Source organism: Triticum aestivum, chromosome 7B (genome assembly GCF_018294505.1).
Source record: "Triticum aestivum cultivar Chinese Spring chromosome 7B, IWGSC CS RefSeq v2.1, whole genome shotgun sequence".
In the NCBI taxonomy this organism is placed as follows: domain Eukaryota; kingdom Viridiplantae; phylum Streptophyta; class Magnoliopsida; order Poales; family Poaceae; genus Triticum; species Triticum aestivum.
Genome location: NC_057813.1, coordinates 755,808,267 through 755,819,389, shown reverse-complemented (window position 1 = coordinate 755,819,389; position 11,123 = coordinate 755,808,267). Strand labels below are relative to the sequence as shown.

General features: G+C 44.8%; 1 pseudogene; it reads right to left on the bottom strand.

The window, feature by feature from the left end:
* Window positions 1–218: 218 nt before the first annotated feature.
* LOC123162131 (putative disease resistance protein At1g50180) lies at window positions 219–2,800 on the bottom strand (annotated as a pseudogene).
* Window positions 2,801–11,123: the final 8,323 nt, after the last annotated feature.

Below are 11,123 nucleotides of genomic sequence, written 5' to 3'. Positions count from 1 at the left end.
TTCTAACTCTTGCAAGCGAGGAAACCCTTGGGCAGAGCAGGACATAGTTTGGCCTTCATAACCCCACAACTTCAACATGACAAGACAAGGAAGTTTCTCCAGGATTGGCATCGGGTCTTGTTTAATGACATTAGCATACAGAACAAGGCACCTTACACTTTGTGGAAACTGAGTAGGTAGCTTATTGAGCAGACCAAATTCACTGAGATAAATATCAACCAAGTGAGGCATGTTTGCAAATATGTTAATCACCTCTGAGGGTATGGGGCGCATTCGCAAGTACAAAGTTGTTAGTTGATTCATCTGGCCCAAGAAAATCACCATGTCATGGTAGCAGTATTTGGTGCCAAAAGTTGAAGGATTCAACACAAAGGTCTGGAGCCCATTGCATTGCAAACGCACACTCCTTGCAGGTGGTGGTGGACAAAACTTATCTTCAAGGTAAACATGCCTTAGAGTAGGGATATCCCATAGAGATTTTGGTACTGCTGAGTCCAATTCTGTGTCTCTGAGATCTATAGTCTGCAGGTAAAGGAGTTTCCCAATTGAAGAAGGGAGCATCATATGTCCACACCGTCTCAACCTAAGATATCTTAGGTGAATGCACTCACCAATTGCGCTAGAGAAATCTTCCAGGATCGAGTCTTCAATGTGAAGAACTCTCAGGAATGTTAGCTTAGAAAGGGACACTGATGAGTCTCTAAATCCAAGAAAAGTCCGGACATTACGTGTTGCGGGTAAAATCTCCTCACTTAAACTTTGAAAGTAATAACGATAAGATACCATGTTATCAGATGATGATGGACTACAATGGCCTGAAAATTATTTATAGTGCACCTCAAGTCAGAAGAGACCACATATAAGGACGTACTCCCTCCATTTACTTATACAAGTCCACTATGAAATATACATTTTGTATCTATACAAGGCGATCAATAGTAATCGAGGCAAAACTAATGATATGATCTCGTATTAGCAACCTGTTTAATACTTGCGTGCATGTAGTCACAATGACAGTCGGCTACTTCCGCCACTCAGTTTCCTTGCATGCATGCGGCATATTAATAATGATCCCAGTAAACGGGAAAAAGCTGGTTTGTAAAGCATGCATTAAATTTTGCATTGGTACTTATAATCTGAGTTTGTGGCCTCGTATATAAAAATGGAGGGAGCATTTTCAAACTAAAAGTGGAAAACTATGCAAAGACATGAGGCGAGGAAGAATGACCTGTAGTATTGCTGATGGCGTCAAGAAAACCATCTTTCCTTGCTTCTTCTATGCACCAGTCACGTAGAATATCATGAATCCTTATTGTTAGAATCCATCCATGTAACTTACTTCTTTCAACAACTTCTACCAAGCTTCTCTGGGCCAACTCGGTTACATAGTTACGCGCTATTTCTTCTAGTTTATGATTTGGTATGTGTGGAATCAAGCTTTCTGATATCCATAATTCGATAAGGTCCGGCACAGCTATTTTGTAATCCTCAGGAAAAGCAGCAACATAGAGTAAACATGAACATAAATAATGATTTGGTAGGTCCTTATAACTGCGAGCTAGTATATTTCGCATCATCTGTCCATCTTTGGTTGATGGCCAATCTGAGAGTATATCAGTCCATGCTTGTTTATTCAGATTTTTTGATAGATAACCCCCCAAAACTGAAAGTGCAAGTGGCAATCCATCACATTTCTTTGCAAGCTTTCTTCCAAGTTTTTCAAACTCATCAACACCAGCTATAATAGACCTTTTATATGATGGTAAAGCTTTTCTACTAAAAAGCTCCCAACTTTTCTCTTTATCTAACTTCTTCAAAGGATGAACATGGGTTGGCATCTGAACATGATTTGCAACATCTTCTTTTCTTGTGGTTAATAGTATTTTACTACCGTTAGTTGCATCTGGAAATGCTTTAACTGTTCTGTTTACTTGCTCCCATGTATCTGTTTCCCACACATCATCAAGAACTAGTAAGTATCTTGTTTGCAACAAAAAATCATGGATTCTCTTTCCACTTCGTACTCATCTAGTTTATCAACTGACTCATCTCTCCTCCCCATTATTTGGATCAGAATATCCTTTAGTAAATCAATGCCCTTGTACTTCTGAGATACAGTAACCCATACAATCTTTCGAAAGTGTTGTTTAACTATAGCCGAAGTGTAGATTTTTTTGGCAAGTGTTGTTTTCCCCGCCCCACCCATGGCCACTATGGAGATAGCACTAAGACAGTCCTCCTTGTCTACTAAATTCCCCATTATTTCTTTGTAGTCATCCTCAAAACCAACAACGTTTGTATCCTCAAAATTTTGGGGCATAGGCCCATACTCTTGCGGGACCACATCATCAAGATGAACATTTTCAGTGGATGTATTCTCCAAATCAGCAACTATTCTCAAACGGTTTGCGCTGTCAAATATCTCAGCTATCGTCCTTCTTATACGTTTTATTTCAACACCAACTTTGTGAAGGGTACTCAAATCACTTGGTAGGCGAGCATACCTTGCAATGGCACCCATAAATCCCTTCTTGAGCATGTTTCTCCTGTGCATGTACTCCGCGGATTCGATGGCATTGTCGGCCTCGTACGCCACATCTCTGATCTGGCTCACCAAGATGGCAACACCTGCCATACCTGTCCTCTGTTTTCCGTCAGCATCCCGAAGGAAACCATGCAGCCGCTTGAGCTCATCTTTCAGGAACTCCACTTCAAGGGTGACTCCACACAGCAGCGTGGTCTCCTGGAGCGCAAGGGTGCTCACATTGCTGACCACGGCGCGGACAGCCGACTCGGCCATACTCACTCTCGCTGCTCTCACAGATGGATGAGGGATGAGCTGTTGGAAGAAGGCGGCTGTGAGTTTGTATTTGTCCTTTGTGAAGTGTAGTCAAATCAGTTGATCAGGAACGATAAGATGTTTGGGTTTGTATTTCTTCTTTGTGCTTCAGCTTTCTGATGGAGGAGAGCAAAGCTTGTGTGTACGTGAGGGAGAAGAAAGAAAGGGCACGGCAAGAATGTGGTTTGCTACCAAGGAGGGCTAGAGCCTAGAGCTAGCTATCTTTATTCTGAGTGGACGGAATATTGCAGCTAGCTTTTGCTGTGTGGCCGGCATCGATCCATGCACGTTGGTTGGCTTTTGGGACCAAAGCACATCGCGCATATATGCTTTGCTCTGATCTGTCCATGTCAAGCATATTTTTATCTCTTTGCAAAGTTATCATGCATGTATGCTTTGCTCCGACCTGTCCATATCACGTGCACCTTTTTTTCCCCTTTCTGCAAAATTTTCAAGCTTATATGCTTAACAAAAAGGCATTCCCCCTCTTTATATATAAAGCAACGATCGACATACAGGATGTAAACCATCCGACACCCCACACACACCCAAGGCAAATACAAGGGAGTTGACAAACAACAGCGCTACTCCAAACACCCCAAAGCAAACAAGTCGGACGAAGAGCATAGCTAAGGATCTAAAGAGTTCTCCACCATGAACGAGTCACTGCGAGGAGACGAAGCCGCTACTCAACGAACCAGGGACTCCAAAACGGTGCTTCCAGGAAAGAAATGACACCGAAGAGCCACCACCGCCCAATCTAGTGAATCGGGGTTTTCACCCGGAATAACACGAAGGACGCAGGGCCACTGTGATGGAGCCTTCAAGAAGGGAACGACCCATCGACTCCGCAACCATTGGGCTAGCCCGAGCCAGACAAGGGTTTCACGCCGACCACTATCCTCTGCTTCCGCTTGGGTTTCCACATGAGAGGCGTGTTTTGGATTTTGTGGCAATTTCCGAGGCTGGCTAGTGTGACTTTCGCCCGCATGTCCTCGATCACCTATCGTGTGGTTTCGACTACACATGGCATAATCTACCAGCTCATGGAAAATCTGGAGGAATCCTTCTTGGGATAATGACACCAGCCATGGACTTGTTGACTTTTTCGATCGGTGAATTTCATATAAAATTTCACCTACGAAATAGAGCTGATAAAGTTACATGGAATCTCGTCGCTGCCTATGGGGCTGCCCAAGATGAGCACAAATCTGCTTTCCTTCAGGAATTGGTAAACCTGGCTAAGAATAACCTGTACTCAATGCTTATATATTGGAGGGGACTTTAATATTCTTAGGTACTAGGAAGAGAAAAATAATGACCGCTTTGACACTCATTGGCCTTTCCTATTCAATGATGTGATAGACAGTTTGGATCTTCGGGAGGCCAGTATGTCGGGGCATCAGTTCACTTGGGCGAACAACCAATCTGTGCCGACATACGAGAAGCTCGATAGAGTACTAAGATACCGAATGGGAACTAAAATTTCCTCTGGTAACCATGCGAGCCCTAGAGCATATCGAGGCGTTATCGGATCATGCACCCATCATTCTGGATTCTAACTCTATGAACCCAGCCACCCTATGCCCTTTCAAATTTGAATTGGGATGGCTACATAGGGATTGCTTGGTAGACATAATCAAGAATGTTTGGGAGAGGCCCATCGTTGGTCGTACACCTATTCAGTGATGGATCTTTAAAATACCAGCCATGAGGTGACACCTCTCTGGATGGGGAAAACACACCAATGGAATTTTAAAAAAAAGAAAAACAAAGGCTCTATACCATCATTGATGACCTTGACAAAATTGCAGAGACGTGCACATTATCTCAGCAAAAGAATGAATTGAAAAATCAATCTAATGAGATGGTTGCCTGTCTACTGCGAGAAGAGGAGATCTGAAAGTGCGTTATATCGACTAGAGAGGGGGTGAATAGGCGGTTTTTACAAATTGGTAACTGAGGAATTTATAGGTGAAGAAATTCCTAAGCAACGACACACTAGCAGAGGAATAAGTACTCAGGTATAAACATAACAGAGCAACAACATAATCATCATGATGAAATGAAAACAAGCACAGAGTACAGATAGCGTGATAACAGGATAAGCAGGCTGAAGACTATGTGACTGAAGAAATTGTATTGGGGAAATAGAGAAATTCTTCAGTCAAAGTCTTCAAACAGTAATGATCAGGTTCATCAACACATGAATGAGGAAATGAAAGGGTTGAGGAAATATAACCAGTTGGCTTGGTGAAGACAATGATTTGGTAGACCAGTTCCAACTGCTGTGACAGTTGTACGTCTGGTTGGAGTGGTTGAGTATTTAAACTCGAGGACACACAGTCCTCATCGTATTCTCCTTCAGCTAAAGTCACACAGACCTCACCCAACACTCGTGGTAAGTCTTCACAGGTGACTTCCAAACCTTCACTGACTTGGTCACTCGGCCATCCACAATTCCTCTTGGATGCTCAGACCATGACGCCTAACCGTCTGGAGGATACACAGTCCTCAGAGGTAACAAGCATCGGTTCCACACAGGAACAATCTCTTCAGTGTGCTCAATCACTTTGGGTTGGTAGGTGTTTGGATTTGGGTTTTCCTCACTTGATGAATTTCTCTCAAAGTCCTCGGAGGATGGGATGCTCTCAATGACAAGTGTCAGTTTCCCACGGAGTAGCCAACCAGCTAGTGGTTGTAGGGGGCGGCTATTTATAGCCTAGGGAGCAGCCCAACATGATAAGACATAAATGCCCTTCAATGATATGACCGTTAGGTGGGAAGATATTTTTGGACAGCTGGCGCGTAGCACAGCAACGGTCGGATATTTGAAGTTCGAATTCCTCATGGCAATCATGTTCGTCACTGTGTAGGCAATCCGCACTGGCAAATTCCTAACTCCTCGGTCAGAACAAATTCCTCAGATACCAGAAGATCTTCGTCTCTATCACTGAAGAAATTGACTGAACTGATATGATATTTCCAATGGCTTCACTCGAAAGGATTGGGTAGGTGTAGGATCTTGAGATGAGCATCACTTGGAATCCGTTTCCTTAGTATTACCTCGACCCCCTTTAACTTTACGGTGTTTCCTATGACTCAAGAAAGAGAAAATAAAACTACGAAAACAAAAGTCTTCACGCTTCATAATCCTCGCATGAATACCCAAGTCTTCAAGGTCACACCAATTTCTTCACTTTCAAAATCTTCAAGAGAACCAAAGTCTTCAGCTGAAGACATACATTATTAGGGGTGGGCTTTCATCGTGAATATCAAACTCCTCATCGACTTATAGAGCCCGTGTACACTCACAAACATATTAGTCCCTTAACTTGTAAGTCTTCAATACACCAAAATCACTAAGGGCACTAGATGCACTTACAATCTCCCCCTTTTTGGTGACTGATGACAAATAGGTTATGTTTTCAACGGGGATAAACATATCAATCGAAAGGACTAAGTATAGAGGAATTTGGGTCAAGGAGGTCCATATGGGCCAAGGAGGACGCGGAACGCGAAAGTCTGGGCATCCCAGACCCCTTGGCGGAGTTCACTGTCCCGCAGGAGCATGACGTCCTCAGGGCCCAGTACCGTTGGGAACCAGTCAAGAAGGTTTTCAAGATGGACCCGATCACGAGGAGTTCATGAGACTGCTGGTAATTTTAGTTTCTGATAAATTTGACTGCATGTTTAGTCATATTTGTAAACGATCCTTGTTCCTTTTGCTGAGAGAGCAGCACATGATTGCGGCCGAAAGTGGGACACCCCATTCAACCGGGTGGGACACCCCATTCAACCGGGTGTTGAACATATTGAATCAACTCCCAATGGACACTCGGTCGTCGTATGGAGGCGTGCACGGTTTTGGAGACAGCGCCAGGTGGAAGAAGTACTATGGTGAGACCACGGAGGGGAGAAAGAAAAGACGGAGATTAACTGAAGAAAACATCGACAAGAAGGTTGAGATTGCGGTTGAGAAGAATTCAACTAAGACAGTCGCAACGGCGGTAGCTGCCACAAAACGGGAGCTGTCAGCTACATGTGGTGTCTTGGTTCCGGCTACCGTCAGTTGGAGCAGGCAAAATCCAAATAAAGATGCAGTGGACTTTCCCCTTGCTGACTTCTTCGGGAGCAGCTCGACTAGCGTTGCACCAGCACCTGCTCCTGCACCGGCTCCCGCCACCTGCTCATAGCAGCCCGTCCTCCATCTCGGACGTGCTCGGCGGTGTTTCGTCTTTGGCTTAGCTCGACGCCCTCACAGTACCTGTCACACCAGCCCTCTTCAATAAATCTATAATCTCCTATTTCAGATGTCTCACATTGCAGACATGTCTTTGTAGGCTCGCGCCCTGTGCACCATATTGTACGACATCAACGGCCAGAAGGTGGACGTGGGGAAGGCGACAATAATGAAGCCGAATGAACAATTGTTCTACAGCCGGTCGATCCCCCCTCACGTCTTCAAGGTTTCCGTGGCCAGTGTCAAACTGGGCCATGAGAATTTGGCTGCTCCGGTACTAGGGGAGATGACGACAAGACCCCGCGGTGGCTTGGCGATTGCAAGACGTGGGTCCTGTTGTGACCAAAGAGTCTGCTTCGTCTGGAGGCGGCCGGGAGCACACCCACGACCACGCAGCATCCACAAGGTATGAGCATCAGCACCCCACCTACCCAATTAGTGTCGCCTGTCGTGTTGGGTGGTAGCGGACAGGGTGAGGAAGAGGCTCCATTAGTCGCTGATGATGTCGACATAGATGAGGATGACGATGACGATGACACTAAACAGTATCTCAATACTGGCGCCATTGATGACGGAGGATTGATGGCTCGGCAGTATGAGTACTCAGGGTTTGAGCATCATGAGTCGGTGCATGAATTGCCGCCTTCGGAGCCTGAACGTATTATAGATGACCTTCCACCAAAGGAGAATCAGAAGGGAGCGAGGAAAGGCAACAATAAAGTTGCTGCTATGATCCAGCCGCCTCCACAGCCTCGGGTTCAATACTGTATACCTGTCCGCGGTGCGGCGAAATACCATATCCCCGGTGAACCAATCCTACCTAAGGCATCAGTAGAGGCCATACATGGTGATCTAAGGAGACTTCATGACAATGTGCCGCAGAGAGAGAAAAGCCTAATCGCGTCGAAAAATCCAGGATACCCACTCTACATGGTTAACGTGCCGCGGAAAAGGTTGTACGTCGACTCATTCCCCGCGGAGAAGTTCTTCCTTCGATGTGATTACATCTTTGACATGTTTCACTTGAAGAAGCTGGATTTTACGTTTGTCCTCCTTTATGCCTTGTACATGAACTACATCATCAGGATTGAGCAGATACCTTATACCTGTGTCACTGACCCGTACTTCATGCACGAGGGCTTCTTGGCAGTCTGCGCAAAGCACCGTGAATACGCGAGGGACTACATCATCGATTTCATGGTCGCCAATAAAGACACACTACTTGGGAAAACCCTAGTAGTAGCGCGGGTTTTGAGACTAGCAGCAGCGTGGGTGGCCGCGCTACTAATAAGCCGCTATAGCTAACTGTTAGTAGTAGTGCAGTCCGCACCCACGCTACTACTGTTGACAATATCAGCAGCGCTTTTCCGGAATGCACTACTACTAGTTAGCTGTAGCAATTTCCTTGTCCCTCGCTACTGCTATATCTTTCATCATTTTCCCATTATACCCCTTTCCCTTTCGGTTTCAATAAACTGCAATTTTCAGATACTAGGTCCTACTAGATATCAAATTCATAAACCATTATAAGTACTAGGTAGTACTCCCTCCGTTTCAAATTACTCGTCGTGGTTTTAGTTCAAACCACGACGAGTAATTTGGAAAGAAGGGAGTACTAGAAAACAATTTCATGTATAGTCAACATGCATCCTCAAGCAATACAAGGTCATATCGACGACGATCATCATATGTAGTTCTAGATGATATCGACGACAATCAACATATGTAGTTCTAGATGATATCGACAATGATCATCATATGTAGTTCTAGATGATATAGACACACACACATATGTAGTTCTAGATGATATCAAAGACGATCATCATCCTCAAGACTGGGCGGTGGGTGTTCCTGATAGTAATTAGGATGGCCTGTCCAACACGAAGATTTTTGCAATCGAGGAATCTCTTCCACCCAACCGAGTTTAAGTGTGTGCGACCGTCCGTGTCCACGCGGTAGGTATAGGTTGTGACGGAGCCCCTTGCGGTAAGGCGTAGTCCAGTTGAGCCTTCTTCATCAGGCTGGGTACCATAACTCACAGATTGGCTCTTTGCCAATTTCTGAATAAGAAAAACATATCAATTAATAAATAGTCTCGCACATACTCTCGCAAATAGGTATACATGGATTATCTGCACTATTAATAGTTCCTTAGATTCTACACTCAATAAGCATGTGATCAAACTCTACACTAAAGCATGTCATCGACTAGATTCCACACAACATATCATTGGACTCTACACTAAGCATATCATCGGATAATTTGCATTTGTAAGTATAACATACCATATCATGTCAACCGACCATGGTACTTGTCAAGCGGGTCACGAATGGCACCCCGACAAAGTCAGCACGTGGCGGAATTATGCCCCATAGGTTGCACACCTCCTCCTCGCTCAGTCTCATTCTTTGAGCTACGATGGGTTCATGAAGTGGGTCCTCATCATCTTCATCGAGTGGGTCCTCATTATCTTCATCATCTTCATCATCTTCATCATCTTCGTCATCTTCATCATCTTCCACCAGGTTGATATAAATGATAGCCAGCTTGGGTCTTTCTGCTCTGAAGGAGATGCTGATCAACTCACCACCAGTAAGACGCATGCGGGCGAGGAAATGGGCCCATCCATCTCCTCCAATCCGCGACATATTGCGTTCTTTCTCGACTTCCATAGTGTACTGCCCCCAGGAGTCTCAAATGTCACAGTGTCTCCTGTCAGCTTGTTGAATTTCAACCTCACATTGCATGGGACGATCTGTGTAAAATAAGAAAAATGACACAATAGAGTAATGCCAACACTAAAAATAAAATAGTTGTTACATTTCATATAATTTCTTACCGCCGCATGACGAAAACTCGGCTGGAAGTAGATGCCGAACAGCTTGCCAGTTGCAAGGCTGCTGGAGCACCTTGACTTGCACAGTCGACATGGTGGTGGTGGTGCCATTTTCCTGAAGCAATATGAGCAAAGGATTAATGATCTTCACAGGAAAGAAAAACAGTAGCATCTGCTATTTTTGGTACTTCTTCAGTTATATTTTCATAGTGGAACCCGATCCCAAAAAGTAAACAACAAGCTCTTAATCTGATGAAGAGATTCTTCTACGAGAAGCAATTTGATGGACAATTATAATCCTAAGATCTAGTAACATAAAAGATGACAAGGTCAAGATGACAAGGTATCACCTATGAAAGCATTTCAGTGGCACCTATTGAAAAAAACTATTTGGCTCCTACCAAAGGTATAATCCTAAGATCTGTAATAAGTTATCTACCAAATCAAGGTACCACCTACCAAGACACATTTCATCTAATTTGGCCCCTATTGCCTAAGATAACTGATTAAAAAACAAGTGGCAAATTTAATTGGTATTAATTTAGCACTTGCAAACTAAATACTTGTATCAAAACCAATATCTAGCAGATCACAATACCACCTACCAAAGCATTTCAACTAAATTGGCACCTACATTTTGCAAAAAATAACTTATTACAAAAAAACAAAAGCATCAAGTTATCCATATGAAATTCGTAAGCCCTCGCTGCAGCTAGGTAGGGAAGCCCTCGGGCGGTGTTGTCGAGGAGGGGGCATCGCATGGTGACCTCGGTTGGGGGTGCTGACGAGGGGAAGGCCGATGACTTTCCTACGAGAGGGGGCAACGACAGCGGCCGGCGAGGGGATCGAGGGCGGTCGGCCAAAGGCGCCCGGCCAGAGCTCGCGGGCAGCGATAGAGTGGGCGGCGAGAGGGTGGAGGAGCAGCGGAGGGGTGTCAAGAGGAGGGAGGAGCATTACCTGTGGCGGCGGTGGCGAAGGAGAAACCCTAACCGCAGTTGTCGGTGTCGGGCAGAGGGGGACGACTGAGAGATGAGCCGGGGGGGCTCATCCGTGTGTTTTGTTTTGCTTTGCAGTAGCGCAGGTATGGGGAGCGCGCTACTGCTAAGACCTATATCAGCAGTGCTTTGTGAAGAAAAAACGCTACTGCTAAGTCTAAGCATGTAAAAACATCAAAAATATACATTGGTCATCATTGATCTTTTTG